This window comes from Schistocerca nitens, chromosome 6 (genome assembly GCF_023898315.1).
Source record: "Schistocerca nitens isolate TAMUIC-IGC-003100 chromosome 6, iqSchNite1.1, whole genome shotgun sequence".
NCBI lineage: Eukaryota > Metazoa > Arthropoda > Insecta > Orthoptera > Acrididae > Schistocerca > Schistocerca nitens.
In genome coordinates this window covers 598,876,607-598,895,429 of record NC_064619.1, presented here as the reverse complement: position 1 = coordinate 598,895,429, position 18,823 = coordinate 598,876,607, and the positions used below count along the sequence as shown (strand labels likewise).

Here is an 18,823-nt window from a genome sequence, read left to right as displayed (position 1 = left end):
TTTAATGAAAGTTATGTATCATGGAAACGAGGGCAGATTTAAAAGAATTTCAGAAGTTAACAATACCGGTGATATCGTGGTCATTAAAAACGGAGCACTTGTTCAGATGAAATCACCAATCGAGGCATTCACCTCAACTGATTTATGTAAGCATGGAAGACGTAAATTACAATTAGTAGAAGATTCTTTGTTCGCACTTGCAAACTAAGAGTCTAGAGTCCTCGTAACTGCTCCACCTGAAAGTTACATCCATTCTTATACTCACTATTGTGCCCATAATTCAATAGCAGCCTAACACAAGATGGGATGATGTCACTCTGAACCAGAACCACTACTGTCTTGCAGAAATCAGAACCATCGGATGGTACAAGTGTTTTCGTCCTGGTTAAGCCTGAACTCAAGAACTCTCGACACTGTACACCAGAGGATCCTTATTGTTTTGCTGGACAATAGCTGCATAATTCGGTTTCCGAATCACAATAGATTTTTTCACCAAACCTACTTCATCAGTTTATGGATTAATTGACCGAAGATGACAGACTATGCGAATATACTCATTCATTAACTACTGTAACTTGTTTTCTTACAATCTTGTTAAGTGATTCTTCTGTCATCTCTTGGTAGAACAACATGATAAAAATAAGAAGCACGTATCTTTCGTATTTTATACAGGATTTATCACAATCTTGTACATATTTTCCTGGCCAACTTCCTTTTGGCGACCCAGTAGTTCCAAATATGAGGTGTCTGGTAGGCCATATCCCTCATCCGGTGCTCTCAAATGTCCAATGTACCCGTGGAAAGTCAGAGTTAGTTCTTTGTATTAAATTTCTTAATAGTTTATTGCAATGATGACACACATGAGTGAAACGAAATTGGTTTACTTCCGATTAGTTCCTTTGACCAGCATTGTGTTACTTTCACGGCAACATTCAGGGTGTACTTTTACATACGAGTTTCACCCATACATCAACGAATTACGTTCCGTTTCTTGACCACATTTTTGTTGACTAGCTGATATAGCTTTTTCCCCAATCTCTCTCTCAGTTAATACAGATGATTAAATTATTGAAGGTGTGATCTATGAAACTAATTTTAATTGCACCTTCCTTTTGTCAGTTTTGGAAATGATGAACCATAAATGCTTGGCTTTCTTCACAGTATTATTTTTAAAATGTAGTAGTTGGTTAGAGTTTTACAAATTATGTATCTGAATTGGGATAACCAGATGAGAAAAATATGGTGGTCGAAAAGAAAATGAAACAAACAGTACCTACACGCATTCCCCGGGGGGGGGGGGGGGGGGGGGATGCTGTTTTGAGAAACAAATCGTCTGTTAGTTCTGGCCTTGAAGTGAAATAGTAAATGAAATGTTAATAAGTAATTACAACAGGAGACAAACGATCAATTCTGGAAAATTGCAATTAAACGTTCGATCAAATAAAGAGCATAATGACCCAAGTGTAATAAAACATTAACGGAAGTGTATTTCCGAAGATGCTTCTCAGCGATAAAATGGACACAGGAAACCATCAAGCAGAAGTTTTTTCAAGGAAGCGACGAAGGAAGAACATTCAGGAATAAAAACATGAGTTCGTATATCATGTGAGACGCCGTAGTATTCTAGAAAGAGCGTTACAAGGAAAAACACGACCGAGAAAGACCTTGATTGACATCTTAAATAAAGTAAAACAAAGGGCAATTACTGTGCAGAAATAAAAGTGTTTCCTTGTAACTTATTCACTTACAGACATGGCAACTGATGGGAAGAATGATGATGAAGAACAAGTTCATGGAAAATCTGTCATTAGTGTTGGAAGAAGAATGTAGAGAAAATTAATATAGATCTGGTAACTACTCAAAACGTTCCGAATGTCATATTACGGTGAATGTAAGGGTATTTCAGCTTACATAGTCCTGTGTATTGTTATGCTCATAAACAGTGTGTTACGTCACTGACGTTCAGGACGCACTGCTGTCATATTTCTAATTTTAATGTTCGAGCATTCCGCTACAATTTATGAGAAGAAGACCGTTTCGACTGGAACCCAAATTTCTTGGTTGACAAGTTAAGCTATTATTTATTTCACTGCTGCCGTTGTCTTTGATCTACTGCCTACGTACTGGATGCATGTAGTATTACACCTGTTATTACAATTTTTAACTAGTTGTAAATGTAATCTGCGCTGAAAGGTGAGGAAGCGATCCAACTACCTTATGCTGATGTGTATTAAACTGCAACTATCTAACGCGTGGTATTATGTTAGTGTTTTATATACTACTAGTAAACTGCATATTCTTTAAAGAGTAGAACTCTAAGCTTCAAACATCTGACTACTTTACAAATGGGTTAACGTGCTAAATATTAGCTTTTAAGCACTTAAGCGAGAAAGAGGTTAGCAAAGGTTTGAAATTATGCTTAAAGCTCGTTGAATTTCGCTAAGTGCTCTCATTATGAAACGCCAGCTGAATGTAAATTGGGGTAATTGGCGCTCTGTTTTAAGCAAAAGCAAGTCTGTGACGCATCTGAATGACGTCATATCTCCTGAGCTATGTGTCGTACAGTGACATAATTTTTCAAGTACATTGAGTGGTGTAGGAAAATTAAAGAGATCTTTGTTGAAAAGAGAACCACTTGTATGAATATCAAGAGTTCAGATGGAAACCCAGTTATAAGCAAACAAGGGAAAGCAGAAAGGTGGAAGGAGTATATAGAGGGACTATACAAAGGCGATGTACTTAAGGACAATATTATGGAAATGGAAGAGGATGTAGATGAAGATGAAATGGGAGATATGATACTGCGTGAAGAGTTTGACAGAGCAGCGAAAAACCTAAGTCGAAACAAGGCCCCGGGAGTAGACAACATTCCGTTATAACTACTGACAGCCTTGGGAGAGCCAGTCCTGACAACACTCTACCATCTAGTGGGCAAGATGTATGAGACAGGTGAAATACCCTCAGACTTTGAGAAGAATATAATAATTCCAATCCCAAAGAAAGCAGGTGTGAAAATTAGACAGACTTGAAAATTACCGAACTATCAGTTTAATAAGTCACGGCTGAAAAATACTAACGCGAATTCCTTACAGACGAATGGAAAAACTGGTAGAAGCCGACCTCGGGGAAGATCAGTTTGGATTCCGCGGAAATATTCGAACACGTGAGGCAATACTGACCCCATGACTTATCTTAGAAGACAGATTAAGAAAACGTAACCTACGTTTCTAGCATTTGTAGACTTAGAGAAAGATTTTTACAGTGTTGACTGGAATACTCTCTTTCAAATTTTGAAGGTGGCAGAGGTAAAATACCGGGAGGGAAAGGCTATTTACAATTTGTACAGACACTAGATGGCAGTTATAATAGTAGAGGGACATGGAAGGAAAGCAGTGGTTGTGAAGGGAGTGACACAGGGTTGTAGCCTCTCCCCGATGTTATTCAACCTGTATATTGAGCAATCAGTAAAGGAAACAAAAGAAAAATTCGGAGTAGGTATTAAAATCCATGGAGAAGAAATAAAAACTTTGAGGGTCGCCGATGACATTGTAATTCTTTCAGAGACAGCAAAGGACTTGGAAGAGCAGTTGAACGGAATGGACAGTGTCTTGAAAGGAGGACATAAGATGAACATAAACAAAAACAAAACGAGGATATTGGAATGTAGTCGAATTAAGTCGGGTAATCCTGAGAGCATTAGATCAGGAAATGAGACGCTTAAAGTAGTAAATGCGTTTTGCTATTTGAGGAGCAAAATAACTGATGATGGTCGAAGTAGAGAGGATATAAAATGTAGACTGGCAATGGCAAGGAAAGCGTTTATGAAGAAAAGAAATCTGTTAAGGGGCTCCGGAAAGGCTCAAAATCATGAAAAGTTCAATTTTTACTTTTTTGCGTTTTCAGAATCTGCAGACTATTACCTTTTAATAGATATATAATTTATTCAATTCCGAAGACTACAACTATTTTTAAATTTTTTTTGAAATGTGTTCTACATGGGCGTGACCCACTGTGGCGCTGTTAAACTGCTGTCAAATGGTGTTATTATTAACGTCCATGTTCATCAGGTACATTTTAGTGATGTGAGATAAAGTATGTGTTGTGGCTAACCTGTGATGGTTCAATATATATCGCTGGTGTGATTGTCGATTGTTTCATGTTTATTTACTCTGTCGTTATCTCGAAAATATTCGTAATTAATTGTGTTTCTTGAGTCTCTGTTTTGTTGAAGTATAATAATGAGTAAAAGTAAAGTTATTAGAGATCCTCTGAAGGCTTTTAAGGGAAGGAGAAATGTTGGAAAGCCAAAGGTATGTGTTATTACTGTAAACAATAAAGACGATAAAAATCCCCAACATAGCTTGTGTCCCAAAGAGGAAGTCAGTTGGTGTAAATATAACAAAGGATTGCTAACTGCCGGCCGCGGTGGTCTCGCGGTTCTAGGCGCGCAGTCCGGAGCCGTGCGACTGCTACGGTCGCAGGTTCGAATCCTGCCTCGGGCATGGGTGTGTGTGATGTCCTTAGGTTTAAGTAGTTCTAAGTTCTAGGGGACTGATAACCACAGCAGTTGAGTCCCATAGTGCTCAGAGCCATTTGAACCATTTTGATTGCTAACTGGTGAAGTGTACACTCATAAGCATAGTCTGCCTCATGCAATAATGGAGGTGATAAAACCTATTTTCAGAGACTTAGCAGCACCTGAACTGTTGAAAAAGTGTATTCACAGAAAAACTCCAAACCCCAATGAAAGTGTAAATAGTGTTATATGGTCGAGAATCCCCAAGACTGTATTTGTTGGAATAGAAACACTTCACTTTGGTGTGTATGATGCTGTTGCGACTTTCAATGATGGCAACATTGTAAGGTGCAAGGTATTTAGAAATATGGGAATGAAGATAGGTTCTAACATGGTACGAGCGATGCTTGCTTTAGACAAGGAACGCCTTCGGGCTGCAGACAGGGCTGTAAAGAGTCTAGAAATACAAGCAAGAGGAAACAGGAGGAGGAACAAGAGGAAGCTGGAGGAGGAGTTTGCAGAGGATGAAGATAATCCATCCTATGGACCTGGAATGCACTAAAAAGTTAATCCAATCTTTGTCGCTCGATTCCCAAAACTTTTATTTTCTCATGCTAATTACATGTTTTCTAAGGATCTTCCAAACATATTTGTTTCAAACTTTCAGTAAATGTTACACAGTACCTTCTGCATAATTTAACACAGCCTTTTTCCAAAAAACTGTATATTTTTGAATATATAAATAAAAAATTGCAAAAAAATGTTGTGAATTTTCATTACAATTGAAAAAAAAATCATCTTTAATAACTGAACTAAAATTTTGTAAAATCCCTGTGTTAAGTTGTAGCCCATATTCCAATAAATAATCTGTAAAAAGTTCAACTTCCTACCTCAAATACTTTGTGAGGAAAGATGTAATTTATAAGCGTTATTTTAACATTGCAAGTATAGGGCGTTCCGGAGCCCCTTAATATCGAGTATAGATTTAAGTGTCAGGAAGCCTCTCCTAAAAGTATTTGTATGAAGCGTGGGCAAGTATGTATGTGAAATATGGACGATAAATTGTTTAGAGAAGAAGAGAATAGAAGCTTTCGAAATGTGGTGCTACAGAAGAATGCTGAAGATTAGATGGGTAGATCACATACCTAATGAGGAGGTATTAAATGGGATTGGGGAGAAGAGAAGTTTGTGGCACAACTTGACTATAAGAAGGGATCGGTTGGTAGGACATCTTCTGAGGCATCAAGGGATCACCAGTTTAGTACCGGAAGGCAGCGTGGAGGGTAAAAATCGTAGAGGGAGACCAAGAGATGAATACACTAAAGAGATTCAGAAGGATGTAGGTTGCAGTGGGTGCTGGGATATGGAGTTTGCACATGATAGAGTAGCATGGAGAGCTGCATCAAACCAGTCTCAAGACTGAAGACCACAACAACAACAACATGTGGATACTGTCTGCAAACTGCGAATAGAGTTAGTAGTAAAGAAGTAATAAATTAAATTAAACGTCATGCCTGATGCTGAAGTTAATCTGCTTGAACAGCGAAAATGTAGTGAGCGTAAACATTTTTTCTTTCATGACGTCAGGGAGAAGAAGTTTTCTAAACGTTTCAAGGTGAGGATGTTGGAAGTAGCTAAGTGCAGTCATTCTCAAATACTGGATGAATGAAGTCCGTGTATTTACGTGCTCTCAGTTACGCTATCTCAAGAAAAACACATATTTCTAATTGTATTACTTGTCTCATTGTGTTACAGTTTAAATGTAAGATTATACCTCATAATTAATAGATTGTGACCGCATTTCAGATTTTTAAATTCGGCCAATAATTAAGCGAAAATATCAAAAACTGAACTTTTGTTGTTTCTACGCTGAAACTGTTTGTTCCGGTTCCGGGATAGCGTTTTAAAGAAACACCACTGCAGTACCTTTTGCTTGCATGAATATTTTTCTGTACACGGTTCAAATGGATCAGGTGACTGAAAATTCCGCCAATTGGGAAATACACACTGTTAATAGTTTTTTTTTAAATGCAAGCAAATCGAAAGTTGCTGAAATTCATCAGCAGATTAGTGAAGGGTACTGGGAGGAAGCTGTGAGCATCACGATGTTTAGAAAATGGTGTAAACCATTTAAAAGTGACCGCACAAATACATGCGATGAGAAACGAAGTGGGTGACCGTCAGTCATTACTGATGACCTCGTAGAAGCCGATGATTTTGCTAGCTGAACATGGCAATAAGGGTGATTTATTACTGACGGTGTCTGTCCCCTGATTCCCAGTCAGCTGAAATATTTTATCTCACCTGCTAGTTTACTGTTGTTTTGACTCTGGCCCGCAAGGGAGACCGTTTCTTCTAGCATGGGTTTTCTAATAGCTAAAAAGAACATTGATAGGAGACAACTTGGAAATTATACAGGCTAGAAGATAAGACACATCTGGTAAAAATTTAAATGTTTTGCTCGAAAACACACTGAAATGCGAAGTGTTACAATAGAAAAACGGTTATCCACCCATAGCTATAACAAATCTGGCATGAAAATGTCTTCCTGCCGGTAACAAAACAAGTAACTGATGAATAAACGAGTATCTGAATAACTCGCAAGCCTTGTTCAGAGAGAGTGCACCGAGAGATACGTTAAAATGATTAGTAGCCAAGACAACTGAGACGAATGAAACCGAAGCACGAGCAGCAATAAGTACCTGAAACGAAAGTAGGCTTAGCTTTGTCACACTTATAGGGAGGGGTGCGGTTGCATCATTATGAAGTCACAGCGGAAATACTCGTGGCTGCATTACTCATCAAAGCTGCACTAACACGAGCTGGTCGTCCATGACTGCTACCAAGTACAGGAAGCGCGCACACAGATAAGAAAATGCTGGCAGGAGCCTTGCTAATAACGATAACGACGTGCTCCAACCAGGAACTGCGATCTCCTGACATGGCGAGGACCTCCCTCTGCACTTCTGTCAACGCGGACGCCACACCTTAGTATGCGTCCTGCAGCAGAACGAGCGCACTGTGGCCAAATTAAGCAGGGTGGCAGTTACAAGTTGTTCTGGTTAGCGAAGCCAGATGTCATAGCTTAGAGGCTGGGGCTACTCGAGTGCCTGCATTCCGAGAAGGGTGTGATGGTCTAGCGTCCCTCCGCGGCGAATTAGCCGTGGCATTCAAAGCAACGGTTCAGCCAGTCTTTGTTGATTGTCGCTATCTTTCAAAATATCAAAATAATTAACCCAGCGTTCGGAAAATTACTCCACCCCCCCCCCCCCACAAGACGACAGTCCTCTTATTTGGCAAGCCTACGGTGATCTTAATTGCCGGGAAAGTTTGTTTGATACAATTTATTTAACTTTACTGAAGACAGACTTCTTTGCCAAGGTCGCTAATAAAAACGTTTATTCTCGATAACCGGTTTTGGTAACAGAGTTACCATTTTCCGAACTCGACATAGTGATCTAAGCAATGAGGTTTATGTTCACTAACGTATTATCACAGGTTGCCCCTTGCTTCTCAAAATGAGTAAACTTATTTAGCAATTAATGTCACCGATTTTTGACATAGTAATCAGGTTAACCCATGACCTATGTCAGTTGTTACGTCATGCTATGGACAACCCGAATATGTGGTCGTATATGTAAATTATATTTTATTAACTCATACAGTCTATAGCGAAATTATCACTGTGGAAGGAACGTAAATTGTTGGCGTTACTCCGGAATCAAAACAAAGGTCTTGGAATGGAAGAATTAAATACCCCCCACCACAAAACTGAAGTTCCAGCACACGATTTCAGCCTGAAAATTATGTGCACTATGTTATGGGATAGAGAGGGTGTTTTTCTTCTCGATTTTGTGCCTTGGGGCGGCACAGCCAATTCAGGCAGTTTTTCTGGCGTCAAATCCTCAGTAAGAGGATCATTTCTCTACACGACAAGGACCGTCCCCGTTTGGCTCATTGCCCTCAAGACTATATAGCGTGTTGTGTTTGAGAACAATTTGATCACCCTCCATATAACCGTATAACTCTGATCCAACACATAATCGCTATCATTTATTCTTCCATCTTGCCGGCGAGCACTACGAGTAAGACGAAAGCTATGTCAAAACGTCAGTACATGACTGGTTAAAAGGAATAAGGCTGCTTATATCTATGCTGGATTGCGGTAGCTGGTCATACGATACAGTAAGTGCCTTAAGACAGCTCAATATTGTACCAATGATAATGTCGTGTGGCTAGGGCCTCCCGTCGGGTAGGCCGTTCGCCTGGTGCAGGTCTTTCGATTTGACGCCACTTCGGCGACCTGCGCGTCGATGGAGATGAAATGATGATGATTAGGACAACACAACACCCAATCCCTGAGCGGAGAAAATCTCCGACCCAGCCGGGAATCGAACCCGGGCCCTAAGGATTGACTGTCTGTCACGCTGACCACTCAGCTACCGGGGGCGGACAATATTGTACTGAAACAAATATTAAAGACAAGGTTTGCATGTAAACGTAAAGTTGTTGTACTATTGTTACCTTTTTTATTTACTTTTAAAATTGTAGTTATTTTAAGATCGCGGTTCGAAATAAACTCACTTGTTAACGGCCATACAGCTGAATCTGTGCTGTAGTGGCGAATCCAAAATAAAATATATCTGTCCGACTAACAACAGTGGGTTGGCATATCGACGTCATTGAGAAATAAGCAACCGTAGGTAGTTTGTCCGAACAGTGTGAGCGCACGCAGAGTACTGAGCGACGGAGTCAGCGTTTCGCCACGTTTCGTGGCGGAGCGTCCCTGGCGCTAAGTTATCACGTGCAAGTCTCGCTGTCTGGTGACGAGAAGCGGCGTGTACGGCTATAATTGAGGACGTGAAGAGCAGATTATAGCCAGCAGTCTCTGACAAACAACGCAGATCGCTCCCGATAATGCAGACTGATCACTCACTGACAAGAGTAATTCTCCGTAATACACAGTGGAAGAACTGCTGTTCCCATTTCTCATTTCTTATTTCCCGATAGGTACACCAGTACTCATAAAGACTGAAAGCAAGTAAACGTGAATTATTTTTAAAGTAGCGATGCCGTACATTCTATTTTTTTCTGAGAATAACAATCTTGTTCGACTTTTCTTATCATTTTGTTGTTTTGTATGGCACATTTGGTGGCAATGCTTGGTTAGTACTTTCTGTTATATGTACCTTCTGTCGTGGGGAATGTCACTGCTGCCAGTATCACACTATTTGTATATGTACACTGGTAACTGGTCTGCCGGACAGTATTATGAATATCGAAATGTATGAACCATGTCGCTTCTATTCAGAAAGAGTGAGTAAAGAGGAGAACATTTTAGTTCTACAAACAAACGGTGGAGGATACATGCGAACTTCACCTCCTCTCCCTCCCCCCTCCCCCCTCCCCCTTAACCCCCATGCACCTCACTGAACTCTTCCCCCCGTATCTCTGCCTACGGAGCACATATTCACAAACTAGTAACATCGAATTTCTATCATGGTAATTACGCTAGATGCTTGTGAGGCGAATAAGTATCTTTAAACGCCTTTTCCAGTATTTTAAGAATAAACGTCACGGTGAGGCACAGCGTCTTATTTGCAGCGTCTTACACTACAACATGCTGATTTTTCAGTAAACAAAGTCGTGTCAAATGGAGCAATCATTCTTTGAAATATCAATGTCTTTGTTTCCCTCACTCTCTCTCTCTTCCCTTAATCGACTGTGAAAGGATCGCTCACGAGGGCTCTGTAAAGAAGAAATATCTTCGTTCGATGGGTGAAACACATTTCAGTATTTTCTTCCAATGAACCAGAGGCTAGAGCCAGTCTTGTACACAGTAACATTTAAAGCAGTTCTTCTTGAAGTAGGTATGGGTGCATACTGATTGAGTATTTGCCTCTCATGCTCAACTTCATAACGTGTTTTAAAATGATTGCATTCTGGATTCCAAATAACTTATTTTGCTTGTTTCACATATTGCTAGTCGTTAGCGTTTTCCGTCGTCATATCATTGCTACGTGACATCTGAGGATCTGAAGATGGCAAACGTCGACAGTAAAAATGTGTGGAACAAATTATTTGGGATACAGACGGAACTCATTAGTACTAGTGTCACAAAGATCCTTGTCGCTTACATAGACATTACATCCTTCTGTGCAAACGTCTAGTCCTGAAACTATTCTTTCAGTTTCGTTATCTGAAACGGTGATAGGAAGTTTATTCACAACAACACTTAGTGAGGGAATTAATCGCAAGAGAGACACAAATACGAATAGTATATATCCAGTTCGTATTTCATCTATACACATAGCGTGTACGCGATGTTTGGAAACAGCGTGGATACTGGTGACGTAAATATTATCTAAAATTAACAGACACGCCACTAAAGATATATGACGATTAACATACGCCAACTGATATGATAAAATATGTATTGCTTGATTTCGTATATAGCATTTTTCAGCGAGCAATTTGGTAGGTAACGTCTTAGTTTGTCCTTCTTCTACTGCCCTCGTTTACGTTTTCTGTAAAAAAAGTAATATAATATGAACACATTTTACTTAATTTGTTTCTCGTTCGGTCGTTAGCTACAAGCTGGTGATAAAAGGGAATGTTGAATGGTTTATGAATATTCTAAACAACTTTCTTGTCTTCAGTTACCTTTTCGAAGACTTGACAATGAACAAGACGACATAGAAGTTGAGATATATCTTTCTCAAATACTATGACGGTAAATGATTTCGCACACACTGTCCTACAACATTTTAGTAGACTCTGAAAAAAATGTCTTAATCTGGCTCCAAGCCAAAGTCACTGAAGTTTTTCGGAGTTGTAATAGTAAAAAAAAAAAAAAAAAAAAGAATGGTTCAAATATCTCTGTGCATTATGGGACTCAACATCTGAGGTCATCAGTCCCCTAGACTTAGAACTACTTAAACCTAAGGACATCACACAAATCCATGCCCGAGGCGGGATTCAAACCTGCGACAGTAGCAGCAGCGCGGTTCCGGACTGAAGCGCCTAGAACCGCTCGGTCACAACCGCCGGCCAATACTTGACGCTGCGGTAGCCTGTTCCAACCCTACCTGTGTAAAAAATATCCGGCAGCAGTATACGATCAACAAAGGGCTGAACAAGCAGTCTCTAATCACTGTGGAAAAACCAGTCACTATTTACAAGAATGCACATTCAGCAGCTCATTGGTGCTATATAAGAGAACTGCGCTGCTTCCATTGTGTTTTCAGTGCCTATTCCGTAGTCGTTACCATCCATAACGAATTATTGCTACACAGTAACTACTAATTCTTACGACGCTTATATACATTTGACTACGGTTAAGAAGATCCTACCTTAGTGTTTCAGCAAGTCCCACAAACTCCTATCATAAAGCATTACAACCTTTGGAGTCGAACTGATGGCTAATGAAGTTCTTTCTTACCTGCAGAATTTTCGTCGAGGCCACTGTGTCCAAACGATAACGTTGAGTGGCGTCCCACTGTTCTCAAACACTTCAGGAATGCCACTCAGAGCCTTGTTCGAAGTGGGACTGGTCGCTATCGCCGCGTATCTGACATTAGCTCGTCATCTTGTTAATTACCCCCTCCCCGCGCCACGGACTTTTACCGCGATGTCTGATGACGCAGCGAACGAGAGGCCTTGTTGGACTGCGTGTTGCCACATGGATACGGAAAAGACATTTATCGCATAACTGCATTCCACGTGATTGTCACGTGATCTACGTAATGCGGTGGTATTAGTCATCCACCCGCCACGTCATCAGCTAAGGCAGTTGATTTAGTACTTCCCGGTTTGCCACGCCGGCGTTTGCAATTCCTTGTGTGTTTATGAGGTAATTTTACTCTAGTGCCACTAAAGCAGAGTTATTAAACACGGTTTTCCGAAACTCCTTCACCAAAGAAGACGAAGTAAATATTCCTGAATTCCAGTCAAGAAAAACTGCCAAGATGAGAAACATAGAAGTAGCTGGCCTCGGAGTAACGAAGCAACTTAAATCACTTAATAAAGGCAAGGCATCCGGTGCAGATTGTATACCAGTCAGGTTCCTCTCAGAGTATACTGATAAAATAGCTCCATATTTAGCAATTATATACAACCACTCACTCACAGAAAGATCAGTACCTAAAGACTGGAAAACTGCTCAAGTCACACCAATACCCAAAAAGGGAAGTGGGAGTAATCCGCTGAATTACGGGCCTGTATCACTAACGTCGATTTGCTGTACGGTTTTGGAACATTGTACTGTATTCGAACGTTATGAAGTACCTCGAAGAAAACGATTTATTGACACATAGTCAGCACGGCTTCAGAAAATATCGTTCTTGGGAAACACAACTAAATCTTTATACTCATGAAGTAATAAGTGCTATTGACAGGGTAAGTCAAATTGATTCCATATTTTTAGATTTCCAGAAGGCTTTCGACACCGCTCCTCACAAGCGTCTTCTAACCAAACTGCGGGCCTTCGGAGTATCGCCTCAGAAAGGTCACAGTTCGTAGTAATAGACGGAAAGTCATCGAGTAAAACAGAAGTAATATCCAGCGTTCCCCAAGGAAGTGTTATAGGCCCTCTATTGTTCCTGATCTATATTAACGACGCAGGAGACAATCTGAGTAGCCGTATTAGATTGTCTGCAGATGATACTGTCATTTACCGTGATGTAAAGTCATCAGATGGTCAGAACGAATTGCAAAATGATTTAGATAAGATATTGCAGTGGTGCTAAAAGTGGCAATTGACGCTGAATAAGGAAAAGTGTGACGTTATTGACATGAGTACTAAAAGAAATCCGCCAAATTTCGATTACGTGATACACAAATCTGAAGGCTGTAAATTCAACTAATTCTTATGGATTACAATTACAAATAACCTAAATTGGAACGATCACATAGATTATGTTGTGAGTAGAGCAAACCAAAGACTGCGATTCATAGGCAGAACACTTTTTTTAGAAGGTGCAACAGGTCTTCTAAAGAGACTGCTTATACCACGCTTGTCCGCCCTATTCTGGAGTATTGCTGTGCGGTGTGGGATCCGCATCAGGTGGGACTGACGGATGGCATCGAAAAAGTACAAAGGAGGATAGCTCGTTTTTGTATTGTCGCTAAATAGGGGAGATAGTGCCACAGACGTCATACGTGAATTGGAGTGGCAATCGTTAAAACAGAGGCGTTTTTTCGTTGCGACGGGATCTTATCATGAAACTTCAATCACCAGTTTTCTCCTCTGATTCCGAAAACATTCTGTTTGCGCCCACCTACATAGGGAGAAATGATCAACACGATAAAATAAGAGAAACCAGTGCCCGGACAGAAAAATTTAAGTGCTCGTTTTTCCCGCGAGCTGTTCGAGAGTGGAACGGTAGAGAGACAGCCTGAAGGTGGTTCATTGAACCCTCTGCCGGCACTTAATTGTGAATAGCATAGTAATCACGTAGGTATAGATGTACAGTCTTAGACAATAAAACTGACCGCCGGCCGGCCGCCACAGAGACGAAGTCCGAGTCATTTCACTTAAGGTGGCCAATAAAACTGACCGCCCCTGACAACTCTAAGTCCGGCAATCTGCACAATCTGGCAACACTGTAAGATGCGGAAGTGTCAGGAGGAAGTGTTATCTACTTCCGAGACGTTGTTGGACGATGTGAGCCCGTGGTCTAGTGGAAAGTCGGCTTTCAGCCGTGTTACCGTGTGGACGGGCTCGGCGCGCCGGGCAGTGCTCCGCAGGTGTTGTTGTTTACCCGCTAGCGCGCGGTCGCGTCGTTGTATTGCCGTATAGTACCTGTACCGACCCGACATGGCGTTCTCATATCGAAAAGCTACAATCAAACTAACGTTCAACGCATCGTACACGAGACCGAAGGCCCATGAAATTGAACGGTTTCTACGAGACATCATGCACATAGAACCACAAGAACTGATAGGAATTCATCTGTCAATTGTAACCAGCACAGTGTACCTCAAACTGATTGACGAAGGGGCCTGCGAGAGATTACTCCAACGATCTGCAAACGGCTTTCGCTTCTGTCACGCAGACGGTAACGTGAGCGTGGTAGGAGTTGACCATGCTGGTCTGGGGGTGCGTACCGTGCGCATCTTTGAACTACCGTTCGAAGTTCCTGCCAACCTAGTCGTTGATGCGCTGCGGCCATACGGCACAGTTCTGAGCCACACAGAGGAGAAATGGAACACATTCGAAACGTACCCTGTCCTTAACGGGGTACGGCAAGTGCGCATAGAACTTAAGAAGCACGTTCCATCATATGTTTTCGTTGGTGGCTGCCGCGCAATTGTTATCTATGATGGACAACCGAGGACCTGCTCGGGCTGCGGCCAGGAGGGCCATGTTAGAACTGGGTGTCTGCAGCGCCGCCTCGTTCAGGTGCCCCGCAATGAACTTCTGCAACGATCCACTATGACCTCTCTCCCACTAACATACGTGGAGGCGGCACGACATGATGTGATGGATGATCAAAACCTGCTACCTCCTCAAGCCGCTGCCAGCTCCGTTGGAGAGTCAGCGCCGTCGACGACGCCGCAGCCCAACGGTGTAGAGGTTCCTACAGCCTCTGCCCACCGCAGCGTCGTCGGCACCCAGCCACCGTCACTGTCGGAATCAGACACAGGGGTTCCTAGCGACAGAGACTGTGTCGAGCCCCGCCCTCCAGTGGATGTCGAATCTCGGACCCGAAAGCAAAAATCACCCAAGCGACACAAGAAGAGGCGATTGTCAGCTGAAGAACAGGACAGGGATGTGAAGCCGGCGGCAGCCATCGACTTCGTTGACTCGCCCACAATTGCAACGGACTCCAGTGGCATCATTCACCAGAAGGTGCCTGAAGACATGAAACACTCTCCTACATCTGGTGGCCAAGAAAACGAGGCGCACTGCGTCGACTCCCAAAATGTGGGCTCCTGTGAAAGCGACCAGCCCCCAATGACATCACAATCGTCTCTTGGTGATTGGGCAGACGATATGGACGCAGATGATGCATCGATATCTCCACCAGAGCCCATGGCTGACATTGAGCCCGGAGGGCTCTGCCACTCAGGGACTCCTACGGCACAGTAATGCACAGCATGCAGATGGATGGCTGTGTGGTGTGTGAGATCACTGTGGGATTGCACCGACACACTGCCTCCGCCACTTGATATGTCTCAGTCATACCGTGTGGGAACAGTCAATGTAAATGGTGTCCACTCCACTGTCAAGACCCGCATGTTACACGACATGATCAGAGCGGCAGACTTGGACATTGCCCTTCTCCAGGACGTCCGTCCCGAGCTGTGTTTAGACCTATATGGCTACACCACGTACAGCCTACCCGTAGCTGATGGCGCAGGAGGAACGGCCATCCTTCTCCGAGATGGCATAGACGCGACGGACGCGACGTACTTGCCGAACGGGCGAGGCATCGCACTCACACTTGGCGCAGTCCGCCTCATTAACGTCTACGCTCCCTCCGGTAATTCGCACCGTGGTGACAGGAATGTCTTCTATTCGGAGGAGGTAGCCCCACTTTTGCTAGGAAATATGGACCATTACATAGTGGGCGGCGATTTTAACAGTGTTCTGCGGCCCGAGGACCAGATACCGCATTCTGTCCCATGCCCGGCTCTACAAGCATTGATACGTGACCTCGCGCTCCACGACACATGGCTCTTACATCATGGGACCCAGAGTGGATATACGCACTTTACCAGCCATTCTGCCAGTCGTCTGGACCGGATATACGTCTCGCGTGCCCTCCGCACAGCAACCCGTGATGCAGAACTCTGGCCGACGGCCTTCACGGACCATCTCGCGTACATCTGCACTGTCACCTTGCCCCGACAACTCACAAGACGAAGCAGGGGCCCGTGGACGCTGAACGTCTCCCTCCTTCGCGAGGAAGCGTGTCGGCGAGCAGTCACTGACACGTGGCGTCGATGTATCAGGCGCCTGCCTATGTATGCTTCCACGTTGCTGTGGTGGCTGGGATGTGTCAAACCTGCACTCCGAAAGACCTTGATGGCCTACGGGCGTGACAGATCGAACTGGCAAAGGGCAACATCGGAATTTTACTATACAGCGTTACGTGAGCTGGCGACGCAACCGCCGTCTCCCGAACGTCAGATGTCCGTACAACGCATCAAAGCTCGTCTACTTCGCATCAGGACAGAGCAGCTAGACGGTGTCCACATCCGTGCGCAAGACTGTATCCCCTACGAAACAGCGTCAGTGTATCACATTGTGCGCGAGAGGCGCCACCGCAAACGTCACCTCATTACGGCGGTAAACACGGAGGACAGCGGGCGCGCAGTGACACAAACGGACATCGCGCACACGCTCGCCAAACACTATGGGACCTTGTACATGGAAGATCCGCGAAATGTACGTGATTATGACGAGCTGTTGCACGATTTTCCCGTTCCTCGGGACGTGGCACCCGATGATAGTCTGCTGTTGCCCACCCGACGAGCTGACATCGGCCTTGGCACGTGGAGCACCGAACAAGTCGCCTGGACCGGACGGTTTACCCCTGGAATTCTACCGCACTTTTTACCACCTTATGGGTGACAAGTGGCTCCAAATGTTTCAAGACCTGATCCGCCATGATTTCACTGTCCACACAGAATTCACAGAAGGCATCTTGATCCCAGTTCCGAAACCGAATGGTGGTTGTAGGTGGCAGGATTTTCGCCCACTCACACTCCTCAACAACGACTACAAGATCTTCGCCCGTATCCTCCGCGCGCGTCTCCACACCGCTGTCGGGAAAGCCATCCACACCGATCAGACATGTTTAGGTGGTGTCAGCAACATTCATACGGCGTTAGGAGCATACCGCGACGTAATTGCTTTGACGGCGGCCTGCAAAATACGAGGCGCCCTTGTCGCCGTAGATTTTGACCACGCATTCGACCGCGTCGACCACGGCTTCTTACGCGCAGTTTTGCAACACATGGGCCTCTCTCCGGAGTCTGCACAGGTGGTCCTTCGACTGGTCCACGGAGCGCGCACCCGCATGATGGTCAACGGTTATCAGTCTGGTCACATTGTTGTTGGACGGTCAGTGCGACAAGGGTGTCCCCTGTCGGGCATATTATTTGCTGCAGCGCTTGAACCAGCTTTACATGGTCTACGGCAGCGATTAACTGGTATCTCCTTGCGGGACGTGACCTTTTGTTGTGGTGTTCCTGGCCAGATCAGAGGATGAAATGCATATGGCGCTACAGTGGCTACGCCAGTACGGGGCGGTCGCTGGGAGCGTCATCAACGTGAAGAAGACAAAATACATGGATGTCGGAGGGGGGATTTCCCACACAACGGCGGTGCCCTTTGACAAGGTGCCCGTACTCAAGTGTTTAGGAGTGTAATTTTATAGCAATGTCCGCCGCACGGCGGCGGCTACGTACCGCCGGCTCCTACACCAGACACGTGCTCTGCTGCAGGACAACAAACTGCGTAGCTTGGATATGCTCCTCAGAACACGTTATGTCAACACCTATCTTGTCTCAAAACTGAACTATTTTGCGCATATCCTTCCCTTGACAGCTACGATGGCCGACAGATTTCAAGCAGCATATGGACATTTCGTAAGCACCGGTCTGGTTTTTAAAGTCCGATACGCCACGCTGACACTGCCGCAGCGGGCGGGCGGTATCGGTTTAATTCACGTATATAACCGTGCGCGTTCGCTTTATCTCAACACTATGCGTCGCACGTGGACCTCTGCCCACGCCACTCTGACGGGCACCCTGATAGCGGAAGTGGGACCACACTCTCTGCATCCCCCGGTTTCTGTAGGACACATTTCACCGGCACTCACCCACATCAGAGAGTTCTTTATTGACTTAAGCTACTTACGGTCGGAACTTCCGACGACACGGAAGCCCAGCACAAAAGACTATTATCGCCTCTATCAAAGGCGGCAACCTGTAAATACGGTCACCCACAGATATCCTGAAGTTGCTTGGAACACGGTGTGGCGAGCGGTACACACGCCTTTTCTACCTACGACGGTGCGTTCATTGTGGTACGTGGTTGTGAATGGGAAGTTTGCTACTCGTCAGAGGTTACATTCCATACATCTGACGGACGACCCCTTATGTCCGACATGCTCAGTCGCTGACTCGGATGCACACCGTCTGACGTGTGCCACGACCAGCGAGTGCTGGCTACTGACGCAGCGCATGCTGGCATTACTCTTACGGCGATTGCCGGAGTCTATCTCCCCTGATGACGTATTGCGCCCCGACGGCGTATACTTTCCATCAACCAGAACGAACGCCGTTAACTGGCTA

At 44.0% G+C, this 18,823-nt stretch overlaps 1 protein-coding gene across 4 annotated transcripts in view; it reads right to left on the bottom strand.

Moving 5' to 3' along the window:
• LOC126263167 (monocarboxylate transporter 2-like) overlaps nt 1–18,823 on the bottom strand; it is a 257,848-nt gene that overhangs the window by 68,766 nt on the left and 170,259 nt on the right. Inside the window, exons 1-2 of one of the 4 annotated variants that reach the window (XM_049960214.1) lie at nt 11,958–12,053; nt 11,501–11,669 (exon numbers count right to left, since the gene is read on the bottom strand). The exons of 1 other annotated variant lie outside the window; for it this stretch is intronic. The gene's annotated coding sequence lies outside the window, so the exon portion shown is untranslated. Of the gene's footprint in view, nt 1–11,500; nt 11,670–11,868; nt 11,929–11,957; nt 12,054–18,823 lie in introns of those variants that run through there. 2 more of the 4 variants (XM_049960212.1, XM_049960213.1) reach the window with 2 other exon arrangements.